Source organism: Hibiscus syriacus, unplaced genomic scaffold (genome assembly GCF_006381635.1).
Source record: "Hibiscus syriacus cultivar Baekdansim isolate YM2019G1 unplaced genomic scaffold, ASM638163v2 tig00112503_pilon, whole genome shotgun sequence".
Classification (NCBI taxonomy): Eukaryota; Viridiplantae; Streptophyta; class Magnoliopsida; order Malvales; family Malvaceae; genus Hibiscus; species Hibiscus syriacus.
In genome coordinates this window covers 1,473,304-1,496,928 of record NW_024063349.1, presented here as the reverse complement: position 1 = coordinate 1,496,928, position 23,625 = coordinate 1,473,304, and the positions used below count along the sequence as shown (strand labels likewise).

Here is a 23,625-nt window from a genome sequence, read left to right as displayed (position 1 = left end):
CCAAACAATAAGATAGAAGAAAAAGAGACATATAAGATCAAATTTGTTGGGTCAAATAGAAAAGGATGCAAAGTTAATACAAAAGGAGATTAATTGTTGCTAGAAGGAAATAAAAGGGAATAGTCGATCCAGGGCTCTCTAGTCCTTGAATTCTTTCCTTATTAGTTGTAAAAGGTTTTTGTTTACGTAATAATAGAATCAGACGTCAGTGTTTCTGGGGCTGGGATTCATAAATCCGAGGCCGGTTTCTCCAAAACTTGCTCCTGTTCTTTCCCATTCATCTTCTTTCCTATAAATATATCACACATCAAACCCCCATTCTTCATCTCTCTCACACCACTTGCTTTATTTCTTAATTTCTCTCACTGTCAATTCCTTTCATTTCAGCTATTTCCAGGTGAGTTAACCAGTCCCCTGCAATGGAATGAGAAAAGATGACGCAAAAGAAACCCATGAGTTTCAGAAAGGAGTAAAAAATCTTCTTGAGAATGGAGTTGGAAAACTTCCCGATAAGTATATATTGCCTATATTGATCGACACAATGTGGATAAAGAGCAGCATATATGGCTAAGTCTAGTCTTAAACTGTCCATAATCGATTTTGCTGAATTACAAGGCCCAAACCGGTCCCAAGTCCTCAACTCCCTCTCCTTCACTTGCGAAGAATATGGGTTTTTTCAGGTAACCTCTAAGCTTTAAGATACAAACGAATTGATAAAATGGATGCATTAACAATTTTTGAAATGCAGGTGGTAAATCATGGCATCCCCATCGAAGTTATAAGAAGAATAGTTGAGGTGAGCACTAGGTTCTTTGGTGTCAAGGAAAGGGTAGAGTTAGCTGATACAGGGAACGAGAGCGTTACCACAGAGGGAGTTGGCAACCAAGAAATGACCAGCAAGGACAACCGAATATTGCGCAGAAGCTTGAGAGAAAAAAGGACGCCCCAAGCCTTAACCGATTTTGTTTGTTTCTAAGGATTAAAATTATAAATAAGAGAGCATGTGAAACGTGAAAAAGGATATATAAACCTAAAATATTTTAAAAAAGCTTCTTAATCTACTGCCTATTCTTCTTTTCTATTCCTATATTCTCTTTTCTGGTTATTGGTACATAACATTTTGGTGCTATCATTGAGCTTGACCAATATGGTGAGTAACACGGACGTTATCAAAGCTTTGAAGGAAGCGAGTGCTCGCCATGACCAACTTTTGGTTTCTCTCCAATCTCAGGCGGAGGATCAGAAGAAATGGAATGCAACCACACAGCGAACCCTCCAGGATTTGGTTCGCTAGTTAACAGTGCTTTCTGCACAGTTGGGAGCTCTGGCAACCACTTCTTGCAATGGTGATGGTTCAGGAGAAATCATGGTGACCAGAGGCGAGGCAAAAATGAAAGTGGAATCCGATGACGTATTTCCTTTCTCACCCAAACCAGTTCAGGTGGAGTTACCTATATTTAATGGTAAGGACCCAGAGGAGTGGCTTGCATCGGCGAATGATTTCTTCGAGTTTTATGGCACTGAGGACCACCATCGTGTAACCATGGCATCCTTCAGAATGGAAGGCATAGCCAAGAAATGGTTTCGTTGGATGCAACGATAGCGACAACTGTCAGGTTGGCAACATTTGGTTGGAGCGATTCACCGACGATTCATGGTGATGGAAATCGAATCACCGAAAGGGCAACTTTCTAAGCTTTTCCAAACAACAACGGTGGACGAATACCAAAACCGATTTGAAGACCTTGCCTTGCGTACAAATAATCTTTCTGATGAATTTCTGACACAATGTTTTGTGTTTGGGCTCCGTTCAGATATTAAGCATGAGGTGTTGGGTTATCGATCCACCTCTATGAGTGAAGTAATTGCGCTGGCCCGATTTAATAAGCCAAATTTCTTGACACGGAAATCATTAGGTAAGGTATCGGGTACAAATTTGCCGCCCATACTACCAAACCCCACCTCATTTTCTTCTGGGTCTAAAGCAACTCTTGGCCGATTACCTCAATCAGAAAATCACACGACCTCTCATAATCTTATGCAACCTCGCAGAATTTCGGCAGCTGAAGCTCAAGCTCGACGCGAGAAAGGGTTGTGTTATTATTGTGATGCAAAATTTGTTCCGGGTCACAAATGCAAGGATCCTCAGTTATTATTGTTAGATGATGAACTTGAGGATGAACACCAAGAAACGATCACAGGTACACGAGTGAATGACTGCGATGACTTAGAGGAGTCCGACGATGTTTTACGCGAACAATCTTTAGTTTCCTTTAACGCTCTTGCAGGTTGTTTTACTCCTAATACCATACGTGTGACGGGGGAGATTAGAGGCCGACCGATTCGGGTTTTGATTGATGGTGGCAGTACACACAACTTTGTCCAGACCCGTGTTGCAAAACATTTGGGTTTGAATGTGACAACAACACCAAATTCAGGGTCCTGGTGGGAAATGGTGAAAAATTACAAAACGAGGGTTGTGTGCGCGATCTTAAATTGCGAGTTCAAGTTACTGAATTGCTTATGATTTCTATGTGTTACCGTTAGAAGGTACTGAAATGGTGTTAGGAGTTGCTTGGATGGCTACTCTCGGACCGGTGACTATGGATTTTTCTACACTTCGGTTTCAATTCCACCACGGGAACAAGGAGCATTGTTGGCAAGGGGAAACAGGGCTGGCTCCCCAACCGATCCAATTACAATCCTTACGTCGTTTAAAGGATACTAAGGCTGTAGCTGCCTATTATTGTTTGCAAATGAATATGGGACTAACGATGGAAAACAAAGTAGAACCAGAGGACATGACAAAACTATTGGTTGAATTTGATATGGTTTTTGTGGCTCCTCATGGTCTACCCCCTATTCGAGAAAATAACCATGCTATTCATTTACAACCTATGAGCAAACCAGTGAATGTGCGACCCTACCGGTATCCCTATTTTCAGAAAGATAAAGTCGAACAACAAGTCTGAGACATGCTTGAACACCAGTTGATTTGTAAGAGAAATAGCCCATTTTCTTCACCAGTGTTGTTGGTAAAGAAGAAAGATGGTACGTGGCGGTTCTGTGTTGACTATCGTGCTTTAAACGCAATCACCATTAAAGATAAATTCCTGATTCCCACTGCCGATGAACTCTTTGATGAGTTGGGTGATTCACAATTCTTTTCAAAACTGGATTTACTTGCGGCTATCATCAAATTTGCGTTAAAGCAGAAGATGTTCCGAAAACAGCTTTTCGGACTCATAAAGGACATTATGAGTTTCTCGTCATGCCGTTTGGTTTAACCAACGCGCCATCCACTTTTCAGGCAACAAAGACCGATCTCTTCCGACCATTTCTACGTAAATTTGTTTTAATTTTTTTGGATGACATTCTTGTGTACAGTCAAAATTGGTAGGAACACTTGGACCATGTTCGACAGGTGCTACAAAGGTTGCAAGAAAATAGTTTTATCGCAAAGCGTAGTAAGTGTACATTCGGACAGACCACTGTTAATATTTGGGGCATATAGTTTCAAGGGAAGGATTGGCAGTGGATCCCGCTAAGGTTGAGGCAATACGAGTTTGGCCCGTACCTACCACGGTCAAGGAAGTGCGAGGATTTCTCGGCATTGCATCTTACTAACGCAAGTTTATTAAAGAATTTGCTATTATAGCAGCTCCCACCTCGGATTTGCTTCGTAAAGGCCAATCATTCGAATGGACTGAAGCGGCTCAAAGCGCCATAGACCATTTGAAATCACGCCTTTGTTTTGCTCCAATACTTGGGCTGCCGCAGTTTGACAAAGAATTCCAGGTCGAAACTGATGCTTTAGGGACAGGTATAGGAGCGGTTCTAACTCAAGAGGGTAAGCTGTTAGCCTATTTTAGTCAAAAGCTCAGTCCACGGATGCAAGGTGCTTCTACTTACAATCGAGAAATGTTCGCCATTACTCAAGCAGTGGGGAAGTGACGTCAATATTTGGTGGGTCATAGATTTGTCATTATCATTGATCAGCGCTCACTGTGGGAATTAAATCAACAAACTATTCAAACTCCGGAATAACAACGATGGTTATCAAAATTGATTGGGTATGATTTCGAGATCCATTATCGATCTGGAAAACTCAACAATGTTGCTGATGCGCTATCCAGAGAATCTACAGTTACTCTCATGGCTTTTTCTCGACCATTGTTTGGTATTTTTGATGATATTTGGGCAGCAAGTAGAACGGATGTTGAGATTCAACATATTCGAGCAAGTATTCAGCAGGGACAAACTAATTTTGATGAGTATGAAGAGCAAGATAGATTATTGTTAAGGCACGGGAAAATTGTGGTACCTCAAGAATCTGCACTAAAATCATTATTATTACGAGAATTTCATAGCTCGTTGATGGGAGGACATGCTGGTATTACACGCACTTTTCAACGATTAGCTGCAAATTTTTATTGGAAAGGTATGCGAAAAGAGGTTCGACAATTTGTCAGAGAATGTGAGGTTTGCCAAAGAATGAAAAGTGTTAGCTTGGCCCCGGCAGGACTTCTTCAACCACTTTTGATTCCAGATAAGGTATTTGAAGACATCTCGTTAGATTTTATTGGAGGTTTACCGAAATCTAATGAGAAAGAGACAATATTGGTGGTGGTCGATCGTCTCACAAAGTACTTTTTTACACTTCCGAAGCATTTTGATAGTAAATATATAGCCAAGATTATGGTCCAAGGGATTGTGAAACTTCATGAGATACCGAGAACTATTTCAGTGATAGAGACCGGATTTTTGTTAGTGAATAGATTTTATTAGAGGTTTACCGAATCTAATGAGAAAGAGAATATTGGTGGTGGTCGATCGTCTCACAAAGTACGGTCATTTTTTTGCACTTCCGAAGCATTTTGATAGTAAATATATAGCCAAGATTATGGTCCAAGGGATTGTGAAACTTCATGAGATACCGAGAACTTTTTCAGTGATAGAGACCGGATTTTTGTTAGTGAATATGGACTGAGATAGCTAAACTACAAGGGACTGAATGTTCAGTTCAACCTACCATCCACAGACGGATGGGCAAACTGAAGCTTTGAATCGATGTCTCGAGATGTATCTTCGTTGTATGACAGCAGATGATCCGAGCAAGTGGGAGCAATACTTAGCATGGGTAGAATATTGGTATAATACAGCATATCATACATCAGCAGGAATGACCCATTTCCGAGCATTGTATGGGCGTGATCCACCCACCATTCTCAACTACTTAGAGGGTAGTTCTTCCAATGCTCAAGTAGATCATGATCTGCAGGAACGTGATGCATTATTGCGAGTATTAAAAAGCAATTTAGTTCAAGCGCAGGTCCGTATGAAAAATCAGGCCGACAAACATCGACGCGAAGTAGAGCTCGAGGAGGGTAGTTGGGCTTTTGTGCGTTTATAACCTTATCGACAACTATCACTACGTCTAAGGAGACATCAGAAGATTGGACCACGTTTCTTTGGTCCTTACGCATTGCAACGTATAGGTCGAGTGGCTTATAAGCTAGAATTACCAGAGTCCACGCGTATCCATCCAGTTTTTCATGTGTCTCAACTCAAGCCATGCAAGGGTCATCCTCTTCAACAAATTACATCTTTTCCATTGATGATGGATGAGTTTCTCCCATCTACACCTGCTGCTAACCTTGAGGACAAGGTCCTTCTTTCAGGAGGGGGTAATGTCAAGGAAAGGTAGTTAGAGTTGATACAGGGAACGAGAGCGTTACCACAGAGGGAGTTGGCAACCAAGAAATGACCAGCAAGGACAACCGAATATTGCGCAGAAGCTTGAGAGAAAAAAGGACGCCCCAAGCCTTAACCGATTTTGTCTGTTTCTAAGGATTAAAATTATAAATAAGAGAGCATGTGAAACGTGAAAAAGGATATATGTAACCCTGAAATATTTTAAAAAAGCTTCTTAATCTACTGCCTATTCTTCTTTTCTATTCCTATATTCTCTTTTCTGGTTACTGGTACATACATTCGGCTCCCACACGAGGAGAGATCAAAGTACATGTCTTCCGACATGGCATCACCTGTTCGATATGGAACAAGCTGGAACCAGAGCAAAGATGCTGTCTTCTGTTGGAGGGATTTCTTGAAGCTTGTCTGCCATCCACTTCAGATGTTCTCCCTCATTGGCCTACTTCCCCCATGGAGTTCAGGTCAAGATAAAACAACCATTTTTCTTGGGGGATTATAATAATATCCGCATACTTTGCTTCCTTTAGTGCACTGAGAATATATATAATAATCTTTATATGATTATTTTAATAGGGACTGGGCGGCTACCTACGCAAAAGAAACCAAGTACTTGTTTATACGAATAATGGAGGCCATACTTGAGACCCTAGGCTTGATGGGTGCCACTAAAGGTGATAAGACACCAGAGAATGGTGAGATACTAAAGCAATTCGATGATGGAAGCCAGCTAATGGTGGTTAATTGTTACCCTCCATGCCCTGAACCTGACCTTACATTAGGGATGCTACCACACTCGGATTATGGATTCCTAACCCTTCTTCTCCAAGATGATGTTCAAGGTTTGCAGATTCAATACAAAGGACAATGGATCACTGTTGAACCAACTGACAATTCTGTTGTTGTTAACGTTGGTGATCACCTTGAGGCGAGTTATAATTTGATTTTGATTTTGAGTTTGAGTTTTATTGTTGTTATTGTTATCAGATATTCAGCAATGGCAGATACAAAAGTGTGCTGCATAGGGTGTTTGTGAATCCAACTAAGCCTCGGCTATCGGTGGCTTCATTGCATAGTCTGCCTTTCGATTGCAAGGTTAGACCGTCCCCGAACTAATTGACAACGAGAATCCAAGACGCTACGAGATACAGATTTCGCCACATTTCTTGAATACATCTCGACTTGTGAGTCCAGGAATTTGACCTAAAACAATATATGAAATCAGGACCGACGTAATATCTTATACTATGAGATAAATTTCTAAAATTTTAAGAGAGACAAAAACATATTATCAATTGAAAATAAAAAAATATTCAAAATATATAATAATTTAAATTTTTTAACGTGAACGACTATCTCTATCTACCCTTCTATCCATTTTTGTATGAAACTAAACCTAGAAATGGGAGATGTTTGAGTTTCTATTTTGCATAACGACAATTATAATCTACACCATATTATCTTTTTGGGAACAAAGTAAATCTGAGTTGGAAAATATCGATATCTAAATTTATAATATTTTTAAATATACTTTTTCTTTACGAAATAAATGTATGATTAAATTTGGTTATTTAAATTGGGGTGGGCATATATCAAATGATTTCAACTTGATTTTATAAGGTTAATTTTTTTTATGAAAATTTATGTTTAGATTAGATCGTATTAAATTCGAGTTTAAGATCAAATATACTTGACCCAACATGAAAGAACATTATAATTATCTCTTAAATATTTAAAATAATTATGATAATATCATTTTATTTATAATTTTTCAATTAGGTCATTATTTCATATAATAAAATAAAAATTATATATATATATATTTATGTCGGGTCGGATTAGATCAAGTACGAGTTTTACCAAAAAAATCAAATCAAATTTTAGATTAGATGAACCCTCTTTAAATCCGGGTCAAATAACAGGTGGAAGAATATAATACTCGAATTAAATTGGGGTGAATAAAAAATTCAATCCTACTCAATTCATGCTCATCCATAATTTAAATTATATAAAATTTGTATTAATTATTTTATTTCTCCTTAGGTCAACTCTTTGTTATTAATTAAGGCCACGTTTCAAAGACAGCCAAGACAAACGGGCAGTTGGAGGAGTATATAAATCCAAAAGTGTAATATATTTCGATAAACTGTATTCAGAAGGCAAAGACAATGAGAAAAATAATAATTTTTCTGGGTAAACTATGCAAATAGTTACTAATGTTTGAGAGTCACAAATAGGTCACTACTGTTATCATTTGTTACAAATTGGTCACTCGACGTTAATCGCCGTTAACAAGCATGACGGAAAACACAACTAAGCGTTAACTGCTACATGGATTGGGTTGACCAGGTTGACCGCCACATTTTTTAAACTTTAGTAGGGAAAATGAAAATTTACTCAAACATTAGTGACCAACTGTGTAGTTTACCCTATTAATATGGGAATCAAGGGTTTCATTTACCATTCGGAACCATTCTTCTTCTTCCATAAACACATTTATTCTTTCCATAAACTCATTTCTTCTTATTCCATAAAAACATTTCTTCTTATTCCATAAACACATTTCTTTTTCTTCCATAAAACCATTTCTTCTTATTCTATAAACCTATTTCTCCTTCTTCAATTCGTCTGAGAGAAAAAGTAGTGAGAAAAACAATTTCTTCTTCTTCCATTTGTCTGAGAGAAAAAGTAGTGAGAAAAACAAGTAAAGAAAATCCATCGTACTTACATAGATGTTACGGTAAATGGGGGACAACGCTATGCTTTATGGTAAGCTTCTTTTGGGTTTGATAGAAAAAAAAACCTTAGTTGGGCATTAGGGTGCTTATCAGTTGAGCAGTTCGTGAGTAGCTCAAACTCGACTCGATCAAAGCTCGGTAAAAACTCGACTCGGGTTGACTTGACTAGAACTCGAGCTCGACTCGAGTCGAGCAAAGTTCAACTCGACTCGATAAGTTCGCGAGCAGCTCATTAATTTTTTTTATATTTTTTAATAGTTATCTTAAAAAATATGTCTAAATAATAATTATTAATTTGTTAACAAATAATAATAAATGATAAATTACTAATATATTAATTTTCTAATAAATAATAAAAATATTATTAGTTAATAAATATAATTTTATTATACAAATAAAAGAAACCCTAATTTTCAATTTCATTCTTCAACTCCCCCCGGTGCCTCCTTCATAACTCAAAGTCTCATCTACTAAACCATTTTTCTCTCAAATCTCAAAACCACAAAACACAAATCACAATTTCATCTCTAATTCAACAGCCATGACAGGTTCGTTTACCTATCTCGTTATTTTTTCCATTTTAGTTAAATAGTTTAGTTTTAGAATTCTTTGTTTTCATTCTCATTTGGCTGTATTTTTTGTTTTGGTCTGTTAAAATTAACTTGGTTTGAGGTTTTCGATTACTCTATTTTTGGGTTTAGATTACATTCAATTGTGCTTATCCTTTGCTATGATATATATAGTAAAATTGTAATTATTTTTCTTCACTTTTTAAAGAACGACACTGTTACATGGTATTTTTTTCACTGCTTATTTGCTTTTATTTTGATCCAATCTAAAAACTTGATTCACTACTGCAATGTTACATGGGGAAAACAGTATGACTTGCTTTTATATACAATAAACTTGATTCATTTGGACTTGTATTGTATCCATTTTGAACAAGGCAAAAAAGTAGTATGACTTCTGGTTTAGAAGTTATTTAAGGCATGAGATCTTGCAATGACAAATTGAGTCATTTCTCAATAGTTTAGCAGGATTCAGCTACTGCACTTAACACATGAATCAAACAATTTAATTACGGGCACATTTTAGCCTTTTTATTGTACATATCAAATCAATATCCTATTAATAAACAAGAAGCATGCAATTCTACTTCAATTGTTGGCAGATATGGATGCATTTTAGATTTGTATATATTTATCTAAGGCTTATCAGTAAAGTGAAACAAGTTCATTTGAAAGAGAAATTAATGACATTTATGTATCAGTAAGCTGTAAAAGCAAAAATTAATTCACAGTTGGGGAAATAAATTCAAATTAATTTGGTTTGAATTAGAGTGGAACAAAAGCTTTACTTATAATGTTTAACTTTGAATGTGCGTGTTTTTATAACAATGGATGGATTTAAAATAATGGGTAGTCTATTATTGTGAATGTTTTTGTCATATATATGATGTAAAGAGCATGCAATAACATATGTAATAAAGAGATTTCTTGTTGTGTTCCATGATTATTTCTTGTTGTGCTCCACGATTGTTTCTTGTTACGCTGATATTTTTATTAAATATGAATATATGCTTCTAGTGCTCCTGATTCCTTTTTTCGAAATCCCTTGATTGAGGAATTTAATGTGAATGTTGATGATGAGGTGGAGATTGACGATGATGAGACAAATGATAAGGTAGAAAAATTGGATTAAGAAATGCCTCCAAATAACACTCAAGGAACCACCCAAGAAGATAATTATGATGTTCCTCTAAGTGGACCTTTTAAGAGAGCAAGACAATATGAAGTTTGGAAAGACTTGGGAAACCCTGAAATGATAGACAATCAATGGAAGGTAAGATGTTTACGTTGCAAGGAAAACTAAAACTACTTAGTTCTGGAAGTACTTGTAACATCCTCAATATTGGGTTAGTGACTAAATTGAAATATTTCAGAATTTGTTGGTCAAAGTAGATGAATTGAAAAGTTGGGTATTTATATTGAGAATTTTGTACAGGATTAAATATCAAAGAAGGGGAAATGGAAGGGCAAAATGGTCATTTGACCTAGAAATGAATTAAAAATTGAGAGATGGAGGATATATATACACGTGTAATGGAAAGGAATAGAGAAAGGAAATATCCAGAACAATTTTTCTCTTCTTCTTCTTCTTAAAACGTGAGAGCCAAAGCATAAGGTGAGTTCCTTGTTAGTTGTTTAATTGTTGAATTTAAGGTTGTTTTATGATCATTGGATAACAATTAAGCTTAAGGAAAGCTTAATTAGTCTTAAAACATAAGATGAAAGAGTTGGGAGAGATTAAAGATAATGAGTTTTAAAATGAAATTCTAGGAAAGCTAAATTTGACTTGTCAATAGTTGAATTAAGAGAAATGAAGTGATAATATTGAATTTAGAACAAATAGAAAATTTGGTATGATTCCTGAATTCTATATGGAAGATTGAATTTTGGGGTTAAAGAGGTATTGAATGAGTAGAAATTGGTTTAAGTATGTATACTTGAGTTAAGAGTATAAAATGAGATGATATATGAAGCAATTGAGCTGAAATGAAGTAATTTTCGAACTAAAAATGTGATTTCTGGGCAAAGGGTATCGGTACCCATTCAACAGGTACCGATACCTCAAGAGTAAATTTAGGAAGATATTCAAAGGGTACATATACATTAAGGATGGTATCGATACCCCTTGAAATAAAAATTATCAATGTAATTTGGGTATCGATACCTAGGCAGTGTACTGATACCTCAGTTAAGGGACGTATCGATACTCTATAGGGGGTACCGATACCTACTTTAAATAGAAAATAAATTTCGCCTTTCATTTAGTTTAAAATGAAGGATTAAAGTATGCTATTTATAATACTGATATGTATAATGTATGATTATGTAGATATCAATTGAAAGCAAGTTCAGATCAGTCGACAAGTATTAGGCATCGAAGAAAAGATAAGAGAACGATATGGACTAGTGAGGCCAGGTGAGTGCATATTAGTGATGTATGATGAATGGAAATAAGACTTGCGATAAGTCTATTTCCTATACTAAATACATGAATTCATGATTACATGCATGTGTTTGATATAAGTATATGTGATGTATGCTATTGTGTATGTTGTATGATTGTGACAAATACATGTTATGTAAGGATGATACAAACCATGTGACATTGAACTATGTGATTATGTATGAATGGTATAAGTTATACAATTTTATGGCATGTGAATACATATTTATGAGATAAATTAGATAACAATATGAGAAAATGATAAAAGTGAATTCATGAGAAGTAATATGAGCTAGGTAAGCAAATGTAAGGTTATATAAATAATAATAACTTGAGTTGGACAAGTACATAGTTGTGTGATCATTTATGTGAATTAGTATAATAAAATTATAGGATTTAATAGAAAAGAGATAAGCTAAATAAGATTGACCTAACTAAGGATATGAGAATAGTATATCAATTAGGAGACTTGAGCATAAATTATGATACCAAACATATAAGATAAGCTATAAGGAAAATATTCACGTTTTTAAATAAAATTATGACATATTGTTGAAATATGTTTCGATATCACAAATTAAGGCAAAATGGTTTTAGACTTGAATTGAATTTATTCAAAGTTTTCAAAAGGTTTCAAAAATAATTCAAAGTCCATTAAATTCGGATTTGAGCAAAAATATTAAGAGGTACCGATACCCCCAGGGGTATCCATAACCCATGAAGGCTCAAATTACATAATGCAAAAAGGGTACCAATACCCCCCAGGGGTATCCATACCCCAGATATCGAAACCCCCTGGCTGCAACGGCTAGTAACAACTAGTTTAATTTGAATTTAATAAAGGAGTGTCGATACCCTATGAAAGGGTACCGATACCCCCTATTATGGGCAACAGGTAACCTATTTTTGCAGAAAAATCATCTCCAAACGGCTCCAAAACATCTCTAACGGCTATATACAACTTCAAACTCATTTCAAGCTATAAATACAAGCTGAGAACACTTGAAGAAGTAAGAGAACAACTATCCAAGCAATCAAACACAAAAGAAGAGATTTTTATTCTTATTTTCCTTTCTCTTGTAAATATTTGTTATTGTGAGCTTAATTCTTGTAAACACCTACCTTTGAGAGGTTTATTTGTTTATTCTTCTTATCCTTTGTAAAGGGTAAAGTTATAGCTTAGCCTGTATAAAAGCTAGGGAAATATTCTAGTTTATCTCGTGAAAAACTAGGGAGTTGTAAAGGTTATCTCTTTGTCCTTAAAAAGAAAGAACAAATTAGTGAATTTGTTGGAAAATCCTTGGTGAGGAGCTAAGGTAGTGGATGTAGACTTGGTTGAGTAGTGGATGTAGACTTGGTTGAGAAGTCGAACACTATAAATCGATGTGCAATTCTCTATCTCTCAATCTCTTTACTCCCTAAACACAAAAACCATTCTGACCCCTCTTTGCAAATCATTCCGGTTGTCGATAACTCGTTAGAAGACTTAACATCCTTGAGATGATCCTCAAAGAAGCTCTACCAATTCCCGACGCAACCGACAAAGAAATGGCTTCAACATCCTGTGCTTATTACCTTGAAGATATACCTATTATGGAATCATAATCGCTCAACAAACCACCATTCTTCTATGGATCAAATTATGCATATTGGAAGAATAAGATTATGTATTTTATTCAAGCCTATGATATAGGAGCTTGGAACTCAATTATGAACGATTATCTTCTCCACCCGGTAAGTACAACGATTGGAGCAAATAAGATCAAAAAAAGTTCCAGATTAATTCTAAGGCCTTACATATTCTTTTGTGCTTTAGAACCAAATGAATATGGACGAATCTTATCTTATTCAAGTGCCAAAGAGATTGTGGACAATATCCAAAGAACTCATGAAGGAACTGACGAAGTGAGGGAATCAAAGAAAAGTCTTCTCAACCATAGCTATGAGAACTTCAAGATGAAACCCGATGAAGACATCAAAGCTATGACGGATAGATTTTCCATGATTGTTAATAGTCTCAAGGGATATGGAGAAGTCCCTAATGAGAAGATTGTAACAAATATGATCTACTCTCTTCCAAAGGAGTGGCAATCGAAGATGACCATTATCGAAGAAACCTAAAGTCTCCCACTCTCAATGAGCTAACTAATTCCCTTCTCACTCATGAGATGATGGTGAAGGAAGATGAAGAAAGGGAAGAGAATAAGAAGAAGAAGAAGAAGGAGGAGGAGGAGGAGGTAGGCATTGCCTTCAAATCCACCAATGAAAGTTATCAAGATTCAAGTGATAAGGTAGATGAAGACGATGATGAACAAGAAGAACAGATGGTCAAGATCTTGAAGGAACTCAAGAGATTTATGATTTCCAAGGAAGTGAAACATGAATCAACCAAGAAGAAGAGTCCCTCGGTGTGCTTCAATTGTCAAAGAAAGGGGCATGTCAAGTATGAATGTCCTCTTCTAAAGAAAAAGGGGAAGAATGCATTTGTTGCATCTTGGAGCGATGAAGATGATTCCAATGATGAAGATAAAGTAGTCAACCTATGCCTCATGGCCACTCAAGAAGAATTCGAGGTATCTTCTAACTCAAATGAATTTAATTCATTTACTTTTGATGAGTTACAATATGCTTATAATAGGTCGAATTTGGGATTTGAGACCATGAATTCCAAATATACGAAATTAATTTAAAACTCAAAATTGAAAATAATCGATTTTGAAAGCTAGAGTTGATTTTGAAAATCAAAATGAAATTTTGAAAAATGATTTAGAGCTTTCAAAAATCAAAATAAATGATTTAGAAAAGAAAATTTTTGAATTAGGAGTTAAGCATGAAAGCTTAACAAAAGGAAAATAATTAATTTCTCAAAACAACCTATTATGTCTAAAAATGGCAAAATGCTCACATCGTTATTATCATGGTCATTTGGAACATACTTGTCCTTTGAAGAAAGAAAAACATTTTAAAATTAGACAAGTATGGTTCCGAAAGGAACAAGGGACATTGAAACTAACGTTCAAGGATCCAAAGTAATTTGGATACCAAAATCTACTTAAATGTCTTTTGTAGGTGTGTGGGAGCAATAGTGATGAAAATGATGATATTCAAGATGCTCTAGCCACACATGAAAAAGGAATGTGTAAGCTCTAAGCTTAATGATTTTGATTTTGATTATTTGGTTGCTCATTTGGATTTATGCATGCATGAGTTTTGATTTTAAATGATTATGCATTGTTTTTAATCTCATGTATGTAAAAAAATGATTATGATGAACATTTTAAATTTTTAATGATTTTTCATAATTTTTAGTTCATCATATTAAATTTGGGTCCAAATTGGTTTTAAATGAAAAAGATATCTCTCTAACAATTGATATCAACTTTTCAAATACTTTGATTTTATAAATCTTTAAAATTTTTGACCTAAATTTAAATGTTTATGCATTGGTTTAAATGAAAATGATATCTTTCTAATAATTGATATAAAAAAATTCAAATGCATAACATTTTTATAAAACTTTATGCATATGTACTTAATTTCAACTATTGGTATTGCATAAAGTATTTTAGATTTGAATATATTGAATTTCATGTGCTACTAACATGTTTGTTATTCTTTGTTGAAATTCAATTTTGTTTAAGTGTCATGTTCTTAAAAGCTGAATTTTGTTTCAAATGTATTTATTGAGGGGGAGCTTTTGATTTTTCAAATGATTTTTAAGTGTCAAATTTACTACTTACTCTCCAAAGTTATTTTGAACTTCTAAGATTGAATTATTTTGATATAACAAAAAGGGGGAGAAGTTTGGTTTTGAAAATTCAATTTCTTAATGAAAAAGGGAGCTTAACATTTTCATATATTTTCCAACAATTTGTAACAATTGGTATCTTTTTCATTAAACATTTTATTAAGGGGGAGTTTTGCCTAAAACGATTTTTCAAATGTTTTGTTATATCAAAAAGGGGGAGATTGTTGAAATATGTTTCATATAACAATTTTAAGGCAAAATGTTTTTTGAATTGAATTGAATTTATTCAAAGTTTTCAAAAGGTTTCAAAAATAATTCAAAGTCCATTAAATTCAAATTTGAGCAAAAATATTAACAGGTGCCATACCCCCAGGGGTATCCATACCCCCATGAAGGCTCAAATTACAGAATGAAAAGGGTACCAATACCCCCAAGGGGTATCCATACCCCGGTACCGATACCCCCATGGGTATCCATACCCCCTGGCTGCAACAACTAGTAACAACTAGTTTAATTTGAATTTAATAAAGGAGTATTGATACCCTGTGAAGGGGTACTGATACCCCCTATTATGGGCATCCTATTTTTGCAGAAAAATCATCTCCAAACGGCTCCAAAACATCCTCAACGGCTATATACGACTTCAAATTCATTTCAAACTATAAATACAAGTTGAGAACACTTGAAGAAGTAAGAGAACAACTATCCAAGCAATCAAACACAAGAGAAAACCTTTTTATTCTTATTTTCCTTTCTCTTGTAAATATTTGTTCTTGTGAGCTTAATTCTTGTAGACACCTACCTTTGAGAGGTTTATTTGTTTATTCTTATCCTTTGTAAGGGGAAAGGTTCTAGCTTAGCCCGTGTAAAAGCTAGGGAAAGGTTTTAGTTTATCTCGTGAAAAACTAGGGAGTTGTAAAGGTTATCTCTTTGTCCTTAAAAAGAAAGAACAAATTAGTGAATTTGTTGGAAAATCCTTGGGGAGGAGCTAAGGTAGTGAATGTAGACTTGGTTGAGAAGTCGAACCACTATAAATCACTGTGCAATTCTCTATCTTTCAATCTCCTTACTCCCTAAATACAAAAATTGTTCTGACCCCTCTTTGCAAATCGTTCTGGTTGTCGATTCGAGCTTTCAAAATCCCAACACATATAGGTTATATGAAATTCAACTAAGTAAATAGATTAGATTAATATAATATATGAAATGAAATGAGTTATATGAGTACATATTTAGGCGATGAAATGGTGGACTACCCGAACATTTGAATATATGTTATGGGAAGACATAAGAATAAAATATGAGAAATGTGACAAGAAATCTGAAATTACATAAAAGTTGATTTAAATTATATAAAGTGAAATACACGACTATTTGTATATGTGATCCAAGTTATGTGACATAACCTACGTGAAATGTGAAAGTGAATCACACGCTTTTGTGAATATGTGAAAGGATATAAATGATAATGCCCATGTTATGTGTCATGAGAGCTAGGGTATAGTTGGCATGCCAAGAGTTGAGGGTCTACGCAGTCCTTCGAGACATATATGTATCCTTTGGAACATCTATGAGGTCCTTTGAGACACATACTTGGTCCTTGGAATATGTATATGATTCCTAAGGAATTTTCTATGCGGTCATTATGGACATCTTATATGGCACTTCGGTGCATTTCTATGCGGCACTTCGGTGCAATTCTACGTGTCACTTCAGTGTATTTATACGAGCTGTGGTGACAACATATGTGCACAACCTCTATAGACTCACATATTTGTAGTTCTCATATGTGTACATGGGCTAATAAAGAGATAACAACAAATACATTACATATGATTTACATGTTTTATGCTATGAAACATGTTATAAGAATTATACAATGTTATGTGTGTTTCCTTGAGAAATGATATGCGTGTTATATGATAAACTGACATATTAGGTACAAGATCAATTGTTAAAATGGATTACTTATAATAATATATGACAAGGATAAGAATGTGAATGATGATGTGTGTGTGCAGGTGAATATTTGTTGCATGACAAAATATATGATTTTTGTATGACATGATAATATAGATTATGCATGCATGTTAGTAGTTATATGTTTTTATGCCTCACTAAGTCATCGACTTAGTGGGTGAATGTTTCACACGTAGGTTGGAAAGCGAGAAGATAAGCTAGGAGGAACAAGACATGTTAGCATCTCCCTTACAAAGTTCAGATCATAAAAGAGATGTTTTAGATGCATTTTATTATTTTGAATATAGTTGGCATGTACTTAGAGATTGAGTTGAATATGCTCTGATAGGTTTTGTAAAACCAAACGGTTTTATTTATGTAAAATAACGAATTTTATTTAATGAAAGTTTAGATTTTCATGATTTTTATAAGAGACAAGTTTTGAAAAGTCAATGTGACACCTCAGACTCGGATCGGTCGGATACGGGTTGAGGGTGTTACAGTACTACTCATTATAAGTGTCACTTGGATAAATATCCACAAAAATGAATAAAGTTGCGACAAAAAACTTTAATTAACTTTCTTCCATCGGATTCAAGTACTGGATCACCTGATTTTTCATTTGTTAGTGTTTTGCATGATGGCAAATTTGATGTTGTAAAGTTTAGAGAATGCATTGCTCATTGGATTGTTATGCATGAAAAGACCTTATCAATTGTTGAAGAAGAAGGTTTAACTTGATGTTGAAATAAGGAATCCTACAATGGAAAAGTGTCTCGTCATACTATAGTAAGTGATGCTTTCAAAACTTATGAGATTGGGAAGAGAAAGTTAAAAGAGTTGTTAAAGAGCATAGATAGAATTTCATTGACCACTGATCTATGTCGTTCAAGTCCTCAAAAGATTGAGTATATGGTTCTTACCTCACTTTTTTGATCATGATTGGAAACTTAAAAACGAATATTGAGCTTTGTTCACATACCTCCTCCTCAAAAAGGAAAAGACATTGCCAATTGTCTATTCAAATGTTTAAAGGAGTGGGATATTGAGAATAAAGTAAGTTTTTCTTCTTTTAAGTTATGTTTGCATACTTTTTCTAATATTATATAAAATTTTATTCACTTATTATATTTATTTATTTTCTAGGTTTTCACAATTTCGGTGGACAATGAGACTACAAATGATGTTTGTATAGAAATTTTGAAGTATACATTCTCATTGACTAAGAAATTGATTTGTGGTGGAAATTTGTTCCATGTTCGTTGTTGTGCTCATATTTTGAACATTATGATTCAACATGGGTTGAAGAAAGTGAAAACAATCATAAAAAATGTTCATGATACCACTGATTACATCATTGGTAGTGAGCATCGATTGAAAAAGATTGCCGAACTTGTTGGACAATTCAACATAAAGCATAGAAGGTTGGTTCTTGAATGCAAGACAAGGTGGGACTCAACTTATGACATGCTAGCATGTGAAATCAAATTTAAAGAGAAATTTTCTAGACTTTCTTTGAAGGATAAATATTATGTTTATTGTCTTAGTGTTATTGATGTTTTGTATTTTGTCAAGGTTGACTATTGATGTTTTAGCAATTCCAATAACAATTGTAGCTTCTGAGGCTATGTTTAGTGCAGAGATCCACATGATTAATTATTATAGAGATTCAATATCTTTGGATACCGTGCAAATGTTGATTTGTAGTGGAGATTAGTGTCGATCTATCCAAGGAGTGAAGAGAAAGAACAAAGAAAGACTATTTAAGATTAAGCATATTAATTGATTTAGTTTTATATTATTCATGAAAAAGTAAATATATTTATTTTAGTTTCTTATTATAAGATATTCTAATTGTTTTTATTGACAGGATGACTATGTTGATCAAGCAAAGGAAATTATTCTTCCAATTTTAGGAGAGACATGACCTTATCCAAACCCCACCTCACCTAAAGGTGATAGCCTCTTGGAAACTCAATAGGCTTTATATCTTTGAAAGGCTTGGGCTCCCTCCAAGTTTCCTCCCTAGGATCATCTTTGGTAATCTAAATAGAAGTTAGTGTCTTGGTCTTTTTTCTCGTATCTTGATTCATCGATATAATACATTATTGATGGGGATCCAAGACAAAAATAACATCAAAAAAATAAATGATAAGATCATCAACACGATCAAGAAAACTTAAACCAACCACAAAGTTGAAATCATTGGTCGTGGTCGATTTATTCTTACCAAGCTCAACGAGCGACTCAATAACATCTATGGCTTTCGAAGAACTCTGGACCCTTATTTGTTATAACTCTTGCTTAGCTCATGGTATCATTCCATCTAAGAAGGTAAAAAGAGAATCGACATCGCTCATATATGGGACTTGGAGTATCAACTCATTGATGTTTTACACATGCACTCAAATAATGCCTTTGTGTTTTAGATTCCTTAAATTAGATCAAACCTCATCCTCAGCATAATCATCGTAAAACTACTCTTTAAATTCAACTTGGAACTCTTATTGGGTTCCAATACAAGTTCCATTATACCTCTTGTTGGTGCACTTATGATGCCACTATAATAAATCAACATCAATCAAATAAATTGAAACAATGTTTACCATTCCATTCACCAATCTGCAACTCAACTTTCCTTGTCACTCCAATAATTAGAACTTCCTTGAAATTCATGATCTTGATCCCGTTGGTAGACTCCTCAACCTTGAGACCAAGCTTGTCTAAATCCTTCACGAACATGAATATATCATATGTCCATCTTCGTCTTATAATATTAATATCTATAAGCATCAACCCTTTCTGCTTTCAGTCCCTTATCATATTAGCATAATTGAGTACGAATGAATCAAGCTTTGTATACTCACTACTCTCGGACTTGCTTCTATTTTAGATAGTTTGAATCGATTTGGGAAATCTAACAACTTAAGTGGCCCCTTACATCGGTCGCACTTCAATTGTTCATCGTTTCTTCTCAGATTGATGGTTTTGACCCTCTCAATCATGTCTGTAACACCCTCAACTCAGAGTAGTCAAGAATTAAACCAACGATGTTACACACATGATTAGAATCGATAACTTTTAATCTAATTTGATTATCATATAATTAATTAATCAGTTTATGAATTTAGGGACTAAATTGTCATTACATTCTCAATATTATACTTTAGGGACTAAATTAACAATTCAACATGATTTGGAATCATTTCATAATCATCTTCAATCCATCAAGTACTAAACTACATATTCTTAAACTTTCACCATTACTAGTATCGATACTGTTTTGAAAGTATTGATATTGCCTTAGAAAAGTATTGTTATCGATTCAACGATATCAATATTGATTTAATTTTTAAACCTTAAAGCTTAATATGGTACTGATACCTTACCCATATTGATATTGTGTAAGAAAAATATCGATATTGATATATACTGATACCAATTTAGAGTTATAGGATTTGAATCCTTATAATGACTATTGTTGAACCATATTTTATATATTTTGATATAAAAAATTAAGGAAAAATATTTTTGGACTTGATTGAATTTGTTCAAAGTTTTTCAAAAATAATTCAAAGTCCATTAAATTAGAATTTCAGTACAAAACAATTTTCTGGGTACGTAGTACCGATACTGTTCTTACAGTATGGTACTACATGAACAATACCAATATTGTTCATGTGGTACCGATATCAAAGGTAAGAGAAGTATCGATACTCTATAGGTAGTATCAATATTACCAGATGTTTTCCTAATTGGTCAAATTTTATAATACAAAATATGTATCGATACTCAAGGGGTATCATACTACTTTACACAATGGTATCGATACCATGAAGCATATTATCGATACTGGTCAAGCCCAATTATCTTTAACGACAAGTTTATTTAAATATTACAATGGTAGTACCGATACTCATTAAAGGAGTACCGATACTCCCTGTCATGGGCAATTTTATTTTGCAGAAAATTAATCCCCAACAGCTCTAAAACATCCCCAACGACTAGAAATGACCACAAAATCATTCCAGCTTATAAAAACAAGTTGAAGACACTTGAAGAAGGTTTAAGAACATGTATCCAAGAATCAAACATAAGAGAAGAGCTTTTCATTCTCATTTTCCTTTCTCTCATAAATATTAGTGTTTTAGTGAGCTTAATTTTTGTAAACACCTTCCCTTTGAGAGGTTTTTCTTGTTTACATCTTTTAAATTTTGTAAAGGGGATTGGTTCTAGCTTAGCCTTTGAAAAGCTAGGGAGTTGTAAATGTTATCTCTTTGTCCTGGAAAAAGAAAGAACAAATTAATGAATTTGTTAGAAAACCCTAAGTGATAAGTTTAGGTAGTGGATGTAGACTTGGTTGAGAAGTTGAACCACTATAAATCCTTGTGCAAATTGTTTAATCTTTATACTCCTTATTCCTTAAACTCAAAAGCCAATTTACCCCCTCTTGAAAATTATTTGGTTGTTCAATTGAGTTTCATTGAATCCCAACAATTGATATCAGAGTTTGTCTCATTAGAAGGTTTAACAACCTTGAGATGGCTTCCACCTCCAGAACGTTCTACATGGAAGACTCCCAACCGATCGACAAACCTCCATACTTCAATAGAGCCAACTACCGTCATTGTAAGAAATTATTGAAGCTATTCATTCAATCCAAAGATCTTGATGCATTAGAGATGATCGAGAACATACTCTTCTCCAAAGAAGAAGACGGAGTGGAGTACCCAAGAACAGAAGAAAACTCAATAAAATGCTAAGGCCATGCACATGTGTTTTGTGCATTTGGTCCCGATGTTTATTAAGGAGTTTATTCTTGTTCAAATGCCAAGGAGCTTTGGAATAAGCTCGAAAGATTCATGGAAACAAGAAAGAAGAACCAACAAAGGTGGTGTGCTTAATCACTCTTGAAGATATATCTTCTAACTTTAGTGAATCTAATTCATATTCTTTTAATGAGTTACAAGATTCATACGATGAATTGTATTTGGAATTTGAGACCATGAATTCCAAATATAAGAAATTGATTTCAAAATTCAAAGTTGAAAATGATTTCTTTGAAAGAAAAATTGGATTTTGAAAAGCAAAACGAAATTTTGAAACATGATTTTGAGCTTTCAAAAACCAAAATTGAAGATTTGGAAAAATAAAATCTTGAATTGAAAGTTAAGCTTGATTGCTTAACAAAAGAAAAAGAAATGATTTCTAAAAACAATTCATCTATGTTAAAAATGGGAAAATCACATTGCCATTTTCATGCTCATATGGAACATATTGTCCTTTAAAGAAAGAAAACATTTTAAAATTAAAACAAGTATGGGTTCCAAAGGAACAAGGGGCATTGAAACAAACATTCAAGGATCCAAAGCAATTTGTATACCAAAATTCACATAAATGTCTCTTGTAGGTGTGTGAGAGCAATGGTGATGAAAGTGAAGATACTCAAATGCTCTAGCCACACTTGATATGTAATGGGTAACCTCTAAGCTTATTTTGATTATCTTGCATAATTGTTGCTTATTTGGTTTAAGCATGCATGAGTGTTGATTTTAAATGATTTTATGTTTCTATCTCATGTATGTTAAAAAGTGTTGTGATGAACATTTTCAAAAGTTTTAATGATTTTTCATAAATGTTTGTTCATCAAAATGAACTTTGGTCAAATTGGTTTTAATGTTTTGTTTTTACAAATTTTAAATTTTGACCTTAATTTAAATGTTTATGCTTGTGATTTTATTGCAAATGATATCTCTCTAACAATTGATATCAATTTTTTCAAATGCATAACATTTTTGGATAACTTTATGCACATGCACTTAAATACAAAAGTTAGACTTGGATATATTAAATTTCGTGTGCTACTAACATTTTTTTCATTTTTGTTGAAATTCAAAGCCTTTTAAGTGTCAAGCTTTTAAAGTCAATTTTTTGTTTGGAATGCTTTTATTGAGGGGGTGCTTTAATTTTTCAAATGATTTTATGCTAAAATTTACCACTTAATCTCCATTGTTATTTTTGAACTTTAAAGTGAATTATTTTTGATATAACAAAAAGGGGAGAAGTATGAGTTTGAAAAATTCAATTTCTCATTGAAAAGGGGGAGCTATAATGTTTTCCAAATATTTCTCTTTTTCATGACATATTTTATTAAGGGGGAGTTTTGCCAAAACAATTTTTCAAATGTATTGTTATATCAAAGGGGGGAGATTGTTGAACCATGTTTTATAATATTTTGATATAACAAATTAAAGAAAAATGTTTTTGGACTTGATTGAATTTGATCAAAGTTTTTCAAAAATATTTTAAAGTCCATTAAACTAGAATTTGAGCACAAAACAGTTTTTTGGGTGCGTAGTACCGATACCGTTCTTACAGTATCGATACCACATGAACAATATCATTATTGTTCATGTGGTACTGATACCAAAGGTAAGAGAAGTATTGATACTCTAT

General features: G+C 34.0%; 1 pseudogene; it reads left to right on the top strand.

The window, feature by feature from the left end:
* Positions 1 to 424: 424 nt before the first annotated feature.
* Positions 425 to 6,919, top strand: LOC120180967 (annotated as a pseudogene).
* The last annotated feature ends 16,706 nt before the right edge of the window (positions 6,920 to 23,625 follow it).